Source organism: Pinus tabuliformis, chromosome 9, assembly GCF_031772625.1.
Source record: "Pinus tabuliformis cultivar Carrire ecotype Pingquan chromosome 9, CPIR1, whole genome shotgun sequence".
Classification (NCBI taxonomy): Eukaryota; Viridiplantae; Streptophyta; class Pinopsida; order Pinales; family Pinaceae; genus Pinus; species Pinus tabuliformis.
Window position 1 is genome coordinate 282753036 of NC_142307.1, and position 14574 is coordinate 282767609.

Genomic DNA, 14574 nt, shown 5'->3' on the forward strand with positions numbered 1-14574 from the left:
GGTGGGCTTTTAGTATGGAGTTCATGCAATACACTATTGGCGCTTTAATATTCAAAGTCGTGCGTTATACGCAATATACACTATCGCCCCTTTCAATGCTCCTTCTCTGATACGATAACACGTGGTGTTATCAGAGATCGCAATTGGCAACTCCACTGTCCCCAAAGGCTTGACTCTTCCTGCTCCAACCTTGCGATGCGATAACAATCATGGACCCAATAACTTATTAGATTCGCCCTATAAGGTTTCGGCTTCATGTCGCGCTATCAAAGTTCGACGTTTTCAATGGTCTTCCGCTCCACTTGAGGTTATGCAATGCAATATTAGTTCGGACCCGATATGGGTATGAACCAAATCTAATAGAATCTCAGTTCCGGAACTATGTTCTGACTAAGTGATTTTCTCAATTTCTCTGTGTAAAATAGAGTTTGGCTGCGAACTCTATAAAACGATTCAAGGAGCCTGCAATCACCGATATGACGGAAAAACTACCCAACAGGCCTACGCTTAAGTGTTAATTGGAAAACAATAATTGAATCACCATTAATAAACACGGAAAACAACAGAACCAGAACTGATACATGCATAAAATACCAATTAACAAAGAGTCATTAATTCCGATGAACAGTGAGAGATTTTTTTCCAAATGATAATGCTCCTGGGCTCTATCCTCTAAGAGTCCCGTTGTTTCTTATTTATAAATAATAGATAAGCTCTCTCGGTCGTTATCCATAAAAAGCATGCCTTTTACATAGAGTGATTTAAAGCTATAAAGCTACTACAACTTATCATAAAGCGACTATTACAGCATGGTTTTATTCTTAATTCTATCTTTATCTTAGACTAGAAAAGCGTGAAACTTGTTGGCTAAAGGACCCCACTTCCTTGCTTGTAGATTTTTTTTGGATTTTTGGAATATGTTTGAAGATTTTTCCCTCTAAGTCACATGCTCCTACATCAGACTCCTGAGGACAAAATTCTTCATGGGCTCCTATCCATGAGCTCATCTACAGAACTGCCCAGTTTCTGTAGCATGTCTTCTGTAACCCAAGTAGCTTCAGCGGTTGATTGTCCCTTCCATTTTACCAAATACTAGAAGTACTCTCGTCCCCTTGTCTTCTTAAACACCTTCTTGTCTAGAATTCTTTCTAGTTGCAATTCCTTTGCTGTGGGTAAATATTTTACCCAGTCAATCTCTTGGATCTATTGATCTTGTGTTGTATCATCTGCAGTTCCATCTTCATACTTGTATAGGTCTGCAACATTAAAAATTGGTGATATCACAACATCCGGGGGTAACTCAATTTCATAGGCATTTGCAAAGAATTTCCTTAATACTTTGCACAGTCCAATTTTCTTGAACTTCAATTTATTATACTCCCTCTTTTGAAACCTCTCCTTTCTGAGATGTGCTAAAACCAAATCCCCAACTTCAAATTTCACCTCTCTTCTCCTCATGTTTGCTCTGGTTTTGTACTTGATGTTTCTATCCTACAGCTATTGTTTCACTTGTTCATGTATTGCTTGCATTTTTGAAGCAAAGTCTTCACCCTCTACACTTCTCATCTCTTCTTTTCCCAAGTTTCTTAATTCAGATATTCCTCTTGGATGCATTCCATAAACAATATGGAATGGACTCTATCCTGTACTCCTGTTAGGTGAGTCATTATATGCATACTCAGCTTGTGCTAACACTTGATCCCATTGCTTTGGATGTTCTGCAGCAAGAATCCTTAAAATATTGCCTAAACTCATGTTCACCACTTCAGTCTTTCCTTCAGTTTGTGGATGATAGGCAGAACTGAAACTTAATTTAGTTCCCAACTTCTTCCATAGTGTCCTCTAGAAATGTCCAACAAATTTGGAATCCCTATCTAAGACAATACTTTTGGGCAACCCATGCAATCTTACAATCTCCTTAGAAAACAAATTAGCAATGTGAGAAGCATCACTAGTTTTATAACATGGAATAAAGTGTGCCATTTTTGAAAATCTGTCCACTAAAACAAAAATTGAATCATTACCTATTTGAGTCTTCGGTAAGCCCAACACAAAATCCACACTTACCATATCCCAAGACCTATTTGGAATTGGTAATGGAATATACAAACCTGTGTTTTGGTAATGGAATATACAAACCTGTGTTTCGGCTAGAAATAAAATCTGTTCAACTGCTCAAAAGTCTTCTCTATGCCAAAATGTCCTACAAGTCCTCCACTATGTTTTTCTGTGATTAAATTCTCCCTCATTGAACAGTTTGGTATGCACAACTGATTTTTCTTAAATAATAGTCCATCTTGTAAGAAGTAATCCAACCATATACTTCTATCCATCAAAACAGGATTTTTATAAGCCTCAAATGCCTCTTTAAAATCTGAATCGGTCTCATATAATTCCTTAAGAAAATCAAAACCCAACACTTGGCTTTGACTCTCTTGAAGCAATACATTTCTCCTACTTAAGGCATATGCAACTTTATTTAATTGGTCATTTATATGTTTTAAAACAAAATGGAAATCTTGAAGATATTCCACCCATTTGGCATGTTTCTAGCTGAACTTTGGCTACTGCATTATAAACTGTAGTGCATGGTTATCTGAATAAAGGATGAATTCCTTTGACATTAAATAATGCTTCCATTTCTTTAATGACTGCACAATTGCGTAGAACTCCTTATCATAATAAGAATACTTCTTTTTGGAATCATTTAGATTTTCACTAAAATAACCTATTGATCTATCTTCCTGTCTTAAAACACCTCCAATTTCTTCTCTGTTGGCATCACTCTTCACTTGAAAAGGTTTGTTAAAATCAGACAGAACCAAAATAAGCTTTTCAGTGATTTTTTCCTTTAACAGCTAAAAATTATTTTATGCTTCAGCAGTCCATCTAAATGGTTGTTTGTCGTTCTTCATGGTCTCAATAATAGGTGCATTAATCTTACTAAAATTCTTGATGAATTTTCTATAAAAGCTAGAAAGACCATGAAAACTCCTTACCTCAAAAACACTCTTGGGAGAAGGCCACTCCATAATTGCCTTGATCTTCTCTAGATCCATCTTCAGCTCTTCAGCAGAAATAAAAAAACCCAAGTACACTAGCTCCTCTTTCATTAATGAACACTTCTTCAAATTCAGTAATAATTTCTCTTGTTGTAGCCTTTGTAAGACATAATTCAGATGTCTCACGTGCTCCTCCTTAGACCTGTTGTAAACTAATATATCATGCAGATATACTATTACAAACTTACCAATGAACTCCTTAGGAACTTCATTCATGAGTCTCATAAATGTACTTGGTGCATTGGACAACCCGAAAGGCATTACTCTCCACTCATACAATCCCTCATTTGTCTTAAAAGCGATTTTTCACTCATCCCCTTCTCTTATTCTTATCTGATTATACCCACTTTTAAGTTCTAGTTTTGAAAAATACTTTGTTCCACTCAAGTAATCCATTAAATCTTCAATTCTAGGCAAAGGAAAGTTGTACCTGATTTTGATTTTATTGATGGCTCTTGAATCTGTACACATTCTCCAGCCTCCATCTTTCTTTGGACTCAGCACTGTTGGCACTGCACAAGGACTCAAACTTTCTCTGATCAGCCCTTTGTCAAGCAATTCTTGCACCTGCTTCCTAACCTCTTCATTTTCTGTAGGAGTCATTATGTAAGTTGCTTTGTTAGGTAGACTTGCTCCAGGAATCAAATCTATATGATGGTTGATTCTTCTAATGGGTGGTAATTCATTAGGCAAATCATCAATAATAATATCACAATATTTCTCCAACATTTCTTGAATTTCAATGGGTAAATCAGAAACTTTAGTAGAAGTCATTATTACCTTGGGCTTGCAAATTACAGAAAAATTTACCTCATTCTCTTCAATCTGCTTCAAGTATTCCTTTTCTCCAAGTAACAGAGTTTTTTGATCAGTCTTCTTTCCTGGTACATCTTCTTCTTGCAGAGGCAGCAACATATGATTTACACCATCCTTTCCAAACTTGTAGGTGTTTCTTTTCCCATCATGCATGACTCCTCTGTCATATTGCCAAGGTCTTCCAAGCAATATGTGACACACATCCATTGGCATCACATCACATACGATTTTATCTTTATACTTGCCCACCTAAAATTCCACTTGACACTGTTCATTTGCCAATAGTTGATGTCCATTTTGCAACCATGACACCTTGTAAGGTGTTGGATGCTTCCTTGTTTTCAGCTTCAATTTCTCCACCACTTCTGTAGAGACCAAATTATCAGTGCTGCCACTATCAATGATCATCTGGCAACATTTCCCTTGGACTTTACACACTGTCTTGAATAAAGTCTTTCTTTGTGATGGTTCAACTATCTCCTTTGCTGGCTTGAGCAAAACTTTATTAACTACCAAAGATTCTCCTCTCTCTGATATATTTTCTTCTTCTGTCACTATTGATATTGTTGCTTCTCCCTTAGCTTGAGCAACAATTGCATTCCTCTTATTTGTTTCTACATTCCCTGGGTATTCAAAATCTCTATGTCCCAGCTTGTTACATCTGTAACATCGTATTTCTCTGCCTCTTCCTCTACCTCCTCTTCCTCTAGAAAAACTCCCTCTACCTCTTGCATCACCTCCTGTGGGTGCATGCTGGGTTGAGCTGTTGCTAGCTCCATCTTTAGGTGTTGTAGATCTTCCTCTACCACCTTGACTTCCCCTTCCTCGGAAAGTACCTCTCCCTCTGGCAGACTACTTCCTCATGAGTTTTTCTTCAGCTTTCAGTGTTATCTGATAAGCTTCCTCTACTGTTTTAGGAGACAGTAAACTTATCTCATCTTGAATATCCATTCTGATACCATTTATATATCTATCCACCTTCTCATATGTATCCTGGGCTTCTCCGGCTCTTATGCTTACCTTGTAGAACTCCTTTGTGTACTCTTTCACTGTCATAGACCTCTATCTAAGATTCTACATCTGTATGAACAAGGTTTGCTGATAATTACTTGGCAGAAACTTACTTCTTAGTTTTGCTACCATCCTACTCCAATTCTTGATTGGTTGCTTGCCAAGTCTCTTCCTTTCTACCTGCACACCATCCCACCAAAGCGTTGCATGGCCTTTTAACTTAGTGACAGCAAACTTGACTTTCTTCTCATCTTCTGTTTCTTCATAATCAAAGAATTTCTCCATGCCATTAATCAAGTCTATTAATTCTTCTGGATTCACTCCTCTTTCATATATTGGAACCTTGGTCTTTGGCCTGGCCGTGGATCTCAACACTGACTTAAAGAACCTCATCTTAGGAGTAACTGTTATAGCTTCCTCCACTGCAGCTTCAATCACAGGTTCACTAACATCTCCATCATCTATGTTCCTGCATGTTGTTAATGCATCCAATCTAGCTTTCATCTGTTGCACAACTTCCATTACTTCAGCGTTTGCAACAAGTCGTCCTCTTCCACCACGTCCTCAGTCACCCTACCTTGGTTATTATTCACAATTAACAAACCAACCTCTGTTCCTATCGGAACTGTAAATCCATAGGATTTACACAAAAACACTATCGACGGGCATTTAGTATGGAGTTCATGCAATACACTATCGACGCTTTAATATTCAAAGTCCTGCGTTATACGCAATATACACTATCACCCCTTTCAACGCTCCTTCTCCGATGCGATAACACGTGGTGTTATCGGAGATCGCAATTGGCGACTCCACTATCCCCAAAGGCCTGGCTCTTCCCGCTCCGACCTTGCGATGCGATAACAATCACGGACCCGATAACTTATTAAAGTCTCCCTATAACGTTTCGGCTCCGGTAGTGTCGCGCTATCGGAGTTCGACGTTTTCAATGGTCTTCTGCTCCACTTGAGGTTCTGCGATGCGATATTGGTTCGGACCTGATATGGGTATGAACCAAATCTAATAGAATTTCAGTTCCGGAACTATGCTCCGGCTAAGTGATTTTTTCGATTTCTCTGTGTAAAACAGAGTTTGGCCGCGAACTCTATAAAACGATTCAAGGAGCCTGCGATTGCCGATATGAAGGAAAACTACCCAACAGCCCTACGCTTAAGTATTAATTGGAAAACAACAATTGAATCACCATTAATAAAAACGGAAAACAACAGAACCAGAAATGATACATGCATAAAATACCAATTAACATAGAGTCATTAATTCTGATGAACAGAGAGAGATTTTTTACCAAATGATAATGCTCCCGGGCTCTATCCTCTGAGAGTCCCGTTGTTTCTTATTTATAAATAATAGATAAGCCCTCTTGGTCCTTATCCATAAAAGTCATGCCTTTTACATAGAGTGATTTAAAGTTATAAAGCTACTATAGCTTATCATAAAGCGACTATTACAGCATGGTTTTATTCTTAATTCTATCTTTATCTTAAACTAGAAAAGCATGAAACTTGCTGGCTAAAGGACCCCACTCCCTTGCCTATAGATTATTTTTGGATTTTTGGAATATGTTTGAAGATTTTTCCCTCTAAGTCACATGCTCCTGCATCAGGATAGCCATTGGGATCTCCATCTGCTAGCACTGTGATCATGCAACCCTCCTTAATATCATGTACTGAACCCCTGTAAAGGTCTTCCATGGCTTCACGTTGAGCACGAGACCTTTTGGAACCAATATACATTTCTCTTTCCTCTGCCTGTGAAGAATTAATAATACCTTGAGATTGTTGTTGTTCAACAATGTTTATTTCCTCATGTTCATTTGACACATTTTGTGGCCAAATAAATGGATTTTTCAAAGTTATATTTTCATTTGTTGTTGTTGAAATGATATCGCTTTGATTATTGAAAAATGACTCCCACCAAACTGAATCAACAATGTCAAAGTACTCATATGTATATCTAATACATTTTTTTATTTATTCTAGGCAATCAAAATAATTTATATCTCTATTCTGTCTGTGTGCATTATGAACTTCACCAACTGATTGTAATAACAATATTTTTTATGCAAATATTGGATGATCTAGAATGAACTTCAAAAATTTCAAACCTGATGACGGTGCCCATTCTGTAGTAGTTGAATACTTCTTGCCCCATATTAATGTTTTCCCATCATTTTTTTTGATATGAAATTGATATTGGAAGTTAATGTCATTAATTTGTTCAATCCACTTCTCCTCACCATGCGATCCCAGAATAAACCTTCGCATGTCAACAATTTCTTCCAACACATCAAAAGTAGGCTCTGACATGTATGATTTCTTAATACATTCAATTAATGATGGCAAGCTCCCAACTTCCTTCCTCCTCAATGTGATTGAAAAATGATTGAACATCTAATCAATATGGTCATGAGTGTGCCCAACAAGAAGGAGACCAACCTTTACCTTCTGAAAAATTCTCAATTCAACAAGCATGTTTAGATATCCAAAAACAAGCTGATTTTTGTTTTCACGACAAGTGTTGTCCAATTGTAGATACAAAACTTCAGGAAGATTACCAAACCAATGAGAAAGCACATCATGAATTATGGTTATTGTTAGATTTGTATCATTATGAATATTTGGAGTTGTGAAGTACACCTTTGGCAACATTTTCCCATTGAAGACCATACAACCGACCAAGTGATACTGAATAAAATTTCCCTCCTCTAAATTTTTGGGTGTGCAAACAAAATGTGGTAAAAGTGTTTTCTTCTGGTCCATACCATCAATTATCAAACCCAAATATTTATTCGAATTATCATAACACTTCTTTCAATGCTTGTACAACTTTTTCCCTTCACTTGTTTGTTGTTCGCGATGCTCCTGAAGTTCTTTGACAATTGAATCTACACAACATAAAAGAAAGCCATTAAGAAATATGTTTTCATAGTTGATGACTATACAATTTTAAAAGTTAAAGTTATGAATGATTACCTCTTTCTGACCCTTCACTTTGTCCCTTTTTTCTTTAAGAGAAGCACATGTACTGCAAATCCCCATCCTTGTCTTCTTAGGAATACAGACATTGTTGAATTATTTCTTCCATACCTTCACAAAATATTGATATGTAATAAACCGACCATGTCCCTCAACACCTTCTGTATATTCTTTGTATAAGTTGTAGATTTATCGTCTCGAAAAATTATTTGGAATATGTATTATCTCTCTATTTGGCATACACTCTCCATGCTTTGAAAAAATAATCTTTCATCCATGACATTGTAGTATTTGATAATGGCCCAAAATGTCGTTTATGACGTACTTTTGAATAAAATGTGGGATCATTTTCCAAATTTTCTTGGATTCTCGAGAGACGAAAATTCCCCATCGAATGAAACATTTTGAAAGACTTTCTACAGATAAATAAAGACCCAATATGATAATCATAACTTGAAAATGTAGATTGCATGCACCAAACTAAATATGAATTTTGCATGCTTTTATTCATTGACAAATATCTCTTCCTTTTGTCTAATGCAAATTTGAAATCCATATGTTTCAAGCAATCTTTTTGACAACATTCACTTGAAATAAGAGCATTGATAGAACTTCTTTTCGTCATATATTCTGCTCTACGCCTTGTATAACTAGAACATCTTGCATTGATACGAAAAGGTCTACTCCTACTCCTCGATACAATATTTCTTGGCAACATCTCCATCATTGGATCATCATCAGTATAAGAATTTTCATCATCATTATGAGGAATGCTATCCACACTATGATCAGTTGTGCTTTTCAAATACTGACTTGGAGGATATTCTACATCTTCCCCTTCTTCAGTGCTACTGTCATAGTCCTTAGAATTGGGACTAAATGGAAAATTTGACTCGATGTTTATTGGATATTCTTCCTCATGTGCATTGTCAGTGCTTCTCTCGTAGTCCATAGAATTAGGACTACATCGAAAATGTGATTGTTTACTTACTAAAAATGTTACATCCTGTCCTTTGTCACTGCTTCTCTTATAGTCCTTAGGATTAGGACTAAGTGATTCATCCTGTCCTTCATCACTACTGCTCTCATAGTCCATAGGATTAGGACTAAGAGGACACCGTGACACTCCATTCTTTTGAAATTTTTCATGATGCTCTTCATCACTATTGCTCTCATAGTCCATAGGATTAGGACTAAGTGGACACCATGACACTCCATTCTTTTGAAAATCGTCATCATGCTATTCATCATTGCTACTCTCATAGTCCATTGGATTAGGACTAAGAGGACACCGTGACACTCCATTCTTTTGAATTTTTTCATCATGCTCTTCATCACTACTGCTCTCATAGTCCATAGGATTATGACTAAGTGGACACCGTGACACTTCATTCTTTTGAAATTCTTCATCATGTTCTTCATCGTTGTTGCTTTCATAGTCCATAGGATTAGGACTAAGCGGACATTGTGACACTCTATTCAGCTGAAATTCTTCATCACTGTTGCTCTCATAGTCCATTGGATTAGGACTAAGAGGACACCGTGACACTCCATTCTTTTGAATTTTTTCATCATGTTCTTCATCCGTGCTGCTCTCATAGTCCATAGGATTTGGACTAAGTGGACACCGTGACACTCCATTCCTTTGAAATTCATCATCATGCTCTTCATCGTTGCTGCTCTCATAGTCCATAGGATTAATACTAAGAGGACACCATGACACTCCATTCTTTTGAAATTTTTCATCATGCTCTTCATCATTGTTGCTCTCATAGTCCTTAGGATTAGGACTAAGTGGACACTATGGCACTCCATTCTTTTGAAATTCGTCATCATGCTCTTCATCACTACTGCTCTCATAGTCCATAGGATTAGGACTAAGTGGACACCATGACACTCCATTCTTTTGAAATTTTTCATCATGCTCTTCATCACTATTGCTCTCATAGTCCTTATGATTAGGACTAAGTGGACACCGTGACACTCCATTCTTTTGAAATTCATCATCATGCTCTTCATCACTGCTACTTTCATAGTCCATAGGATTAGAACTAAGTAGACACCATGATACTCCATTCTTTTGAAATTCGTCGCCATGCTCTTCATCACTGTTGCTCTCATAGTCCATAGGATTAGGACTAAGTGGACATTGTGACACTCCATTCTTTTGAAATTATTCATCATGCTCCTCATCACTGTTGCTCTCATAATCCTTAGGATTATGACTAAGTGGAAACCGTGAATCTTTATTTATTTGAAATTATTCATCCCCTCTTTCATCAGTGTTTCTCTCATAGTCCTTAGGATTAGGACTAAGTGGAAGAATTGACTTTCTATTCATAGTGGAAGAATTTCCGTTATATTCATCAATATGAATAGAGTTGTTACGTGACGAAGATGTTGATGCTTCACAAAGCGAAACTTCACTATCAGAAGAATCCATCCCTTTCAAATAGAAGAGGTTGAATGATACAAATACAAACTCTCCTAAAGAATTATTATTATTATTATTATTTTTAGGTTGTGGTTTACGGACACCCTGGTCAACCGGTGGAGCTACATCCACGGATAAATTTGGGTTGATCGACCCCAAAGGGAATCTAGCCCCATGGCCCACTAGTAAGGCCTAACCCCAAGGGCTTCGGGGAGATTGGACCCTGTGACCTCCCGATGGCGAGGCACTGATTTTGACCAACTGAGCTAACCCTTGGGGCTATTCTCCTAAAGATATTATATATCTTAGAGAATGAAGTTTTCCCTCCAAAAATTTCGTTTCGTGTATTTCCCTTCATTATTTTATTCTACAATTTATTGAAAATTTTTAACTAATTTTTTTTATGAAAAAAATATTTAAATTTAAAATTGTAAACTAAAACCTTTACCTAAATTATTTTAATAGTTAAACTATATAATATTTACTAAACAATTGAATGTTTTTTATTTTTATTTTTATAATACCTTCTAAAACAAATTAGTCCCACATTCACCGTGTTGTAAAACAATTCCATAATATTTGCTTTATCATAGTTTCCTATATCACCATAACAAAATTAACATGTTAAATTTTTTTGAAAACAAATTAATCCCACATTAACTATACGGTAAAACATTTTCATAATTTCACCTATATAATAAAGTTCATTATCGCTATTACTCACATCACATCAAGGTTTTCTGACGTTCGTTAAAAGACTTGAAGTGAATTTCTGGAGCAGCTACATTGCTATCAACAACATATTCAACTAAGGATTCTCGCATTTGAATGGTTAGTAAATTTTTCTGATTTGCAAATTTTAAAAATAAAAAAGTTTAATGAAGTTTAATTTTTTTTTTAATTAAAAAATTTGGTGGACCAAATTTACCCACTACGTCTGCAGTGGGCATGATGGGCCCAATAATGCTCACAGCAGCCAAACGGGCTCGTAGGTTAGGGGCGGTGGGATGGCTACCCGACCAACCCCGGCAGCCCACAGGGTGGCAGGGCAATTCTCACCGCTCCGCGGGCTGTCGGACCGCCTAGGTGGGGCAGGGGGCAGTTGTTGGGCCGCCAAGGTGGGCTAGGGGGCTAGACCCAATGGCCGGCTCAGTTGCCCGGCTGATTTTCAGGGTGCGGCGACAGGGCGATGTATTTTTTAAATTTCTTATTATTTTTTTTAAATTGTTATAGTTTATAAAATTAATTATCATTTATCATTTTTGTTGTTAATTTAAGTTATTATGTTTCTGTGGTTTATTGATTTATATGTGCCTTTTTTTCTTCAGGAAAATGGCATCAAAGAAGATTTCTGTGAATTTTTCTGGACCAAAGAATCTTAAAGGTGGATCTTCATAAAACATTGGTGAGTGAACCCCACCTGAGCTGATGGCTACAAATCTTTCAAGTGCCTCAAATGATAAGAAGCTGATTTCATACTAAAAGAAATCAAAAGAAGTGAAACTTCCATCAAATGTCTGGTATGTGAAAGAAAGAGAAAGCCAAAATGTGCAGATATATCTATATGTTGATATACCTAATGATAATGGAATTTATGAGGTGATGGGAAAAGTCATAGACATGTGTTCGGTACCGGACAGTGAAGTTGTTTAAATACTTACAAAACTGCCCAAAACACATGAAAGGATTAAATACTAGTTATCATATTCATTTTAAAACACAAGAGAGGTATCTACAAAGTTGTGTAAACAAATCGTAAATGAGATGACACAAAATATTGTAAGTATTGTTATTTATATTTGTGTTTTTTGTTCTTGTAACTGTCTCACTATATTTTTATAACTTTGTTTTTATTGACATATGATATTTTGTTTGGCAGAATTTTGTTGAAAGTTGTTCACTTAGGTTGGGAGGTATTCATTTCATAGAGCATGATATTATGAAAGTTGTGAGCAGTTTCTACTAAGTGTCAGAAGAAGATATGGCAAACAAGAAAAATGTAGTAATTCATGATGCTACAAAAATACATCCAAGGGATTAAAAAAAAAGCCTCTAGTGGATAAATCTAGCAAGGGTAGACAAGTTACTTTTGAAAAAGATGAAGTTGAAACTGGCAGTGAAGAATATGTTGTCATTATTGAGGATGACATTGGAATTGAGAACAGCCATAAAAGACCAAAAGTAACAATGCCCAAGAATAAATCTGTTATAGTTAATGATGAGATTGTTATGAAGAAGAAAAGTAAAGTTGAACATTTTGAAGTAGTCATGACCAACAGTCAAAAAACTAGTGAAACTTCAAAAGAAAGCAGAGAAATCATTACACCAGGAGTTGATTTAGAGAATGGAATTATCAAAACAAAATAAAATGTCATTCAACAGAACTTGACAAAGAAAAACTTAATTGAGGGTGGTCGTACATTTCATCTTAATGTTAGAAAAATCTATAAGGCAAGTGAAGGACAATGTCAATATCAAATCAAAAGCCACACCATCTGCATGTTCACAACTTGAAGACATTGATGAGGTACAATCCATATGCTCATGTGATTAATTATGTGCTTCTTGTTGATCCAGTTCAAGTTCCCAACAAATAATCATTTGATAAGTAAAAATGTTTTGAATACAATTATTATGTGCTTGGGGGGAACCATTCTGTAGAAGCTCAAAGACAATTGATCGAGGAATATCTCAATAACCCACGTTTTGAAACAATGAAATGTATCATTTATGCTGGTTTATTAGATACAGAAGAAAAGTTAGTGGCATGGGATCATAATTCAGATAATGAATATAGGATGTCTATGACTTTCATCCAAAGGGTTAGATTTATTCATAGTGAATTTGAAGAAAAATGTGGTGGGGATAGGATAAATGTTACTGTAGATTTCCAAAAGGAATGTTGTATGGAAATAGGCTATCAAATTGAAGAGAAAATCAATTCAAAAGGCGGCAAAGGCGACAAAGTTAGTGAGTTATTCAGAGGTGTTGATAACATTTTCCAGTTCGCATTTCCAACTGGAGAGATATGGGAGTTGATTAATGATATTTTTAGCATGTGGGATAACATTGGCATTAAAAACTAGAAGGTCAAAAAGTCTAAGCCATTGATATGTAGCAATAGTAAATCAGGTCCTGAAATGAAGCAGCTTCCAGAAGATATGACTATCACACCTTGGAGAGCATTACAAGGAGTGAAGGATGAAAAACTTGTCAAAGCAATATTATCTCGTGTGAGGTCAAGGGAATTATCATTGGAGGAAATGTCTGAGGAATTTCAAAAGTAAGTTTGTTGAATTATTTTTATTTATTTCTAGATTATAATTTTCTTTTAAATATAACATATTGTTCTTGGTAGTATTTGTTATACATATCATTACACTAACTTTTTTTACTTTATCTATGCAGTCACAAAGTTTACATGAAAATTCAAGAACAAATGGTTAAATTGTTGAATGAAGATAGTTGGGATGATGTTGTACGCAACTATCCATATTGAAGTTCTACATCAACATTAAAAAAAAATGTCTTGCATTTAAAAAGGTATGTTGATTTATACATTCATTTGTATTCATCTGTATACTATTTTTAATTAATAACTTACACATATATTTGTTTATTTTATAAAAGATGAAGAAGGATGAAAATGGAGCACCAGATAGTTTCAGAAACTTTATTGAAATAATAAAGATCGAAAGATTGTAGAAGCAACGTCTTAAGAATGTTGAACTTGATCCAACTCTTACTCATTTCATTTGGAATGGGCTTGACACTATTCAATATCAAGTAATACAAGGCAACTGTGAAGACATTGCTAAACTCATACCTAAAAGGGATTATGCCCTAGTTATTGCAAATATTCCCCATGGTTTCAATATTCCAAACATTGACTACGACAGTGACCCTTATACTTATCAAACTCTTAGTAAAGTGGTTGCAAGATTTCTAGAAGTCACATCATCACCATTATGGAGATTTGTGACATTTCATTCAGACACACAATTGGCAATGTTATTGTCAAGCTTCAAGGGGAAAATAAATTCAAGGATGCAACTTACATGGTAAGACGTTTAAAATGTATATTTGATTAATGTTAAAAAATTCATTTATGTACAAGTTAATTAAACTTTTACTATTTCATGTTACAGGCAAAAGTCAAATCTTCTTAACCGTGAAGATCAACCATTTATAAATGATTGTGAGTTCATCCATATTGATAGTTGGGCAAAAGATGATAGCTATATGTCTATGATTT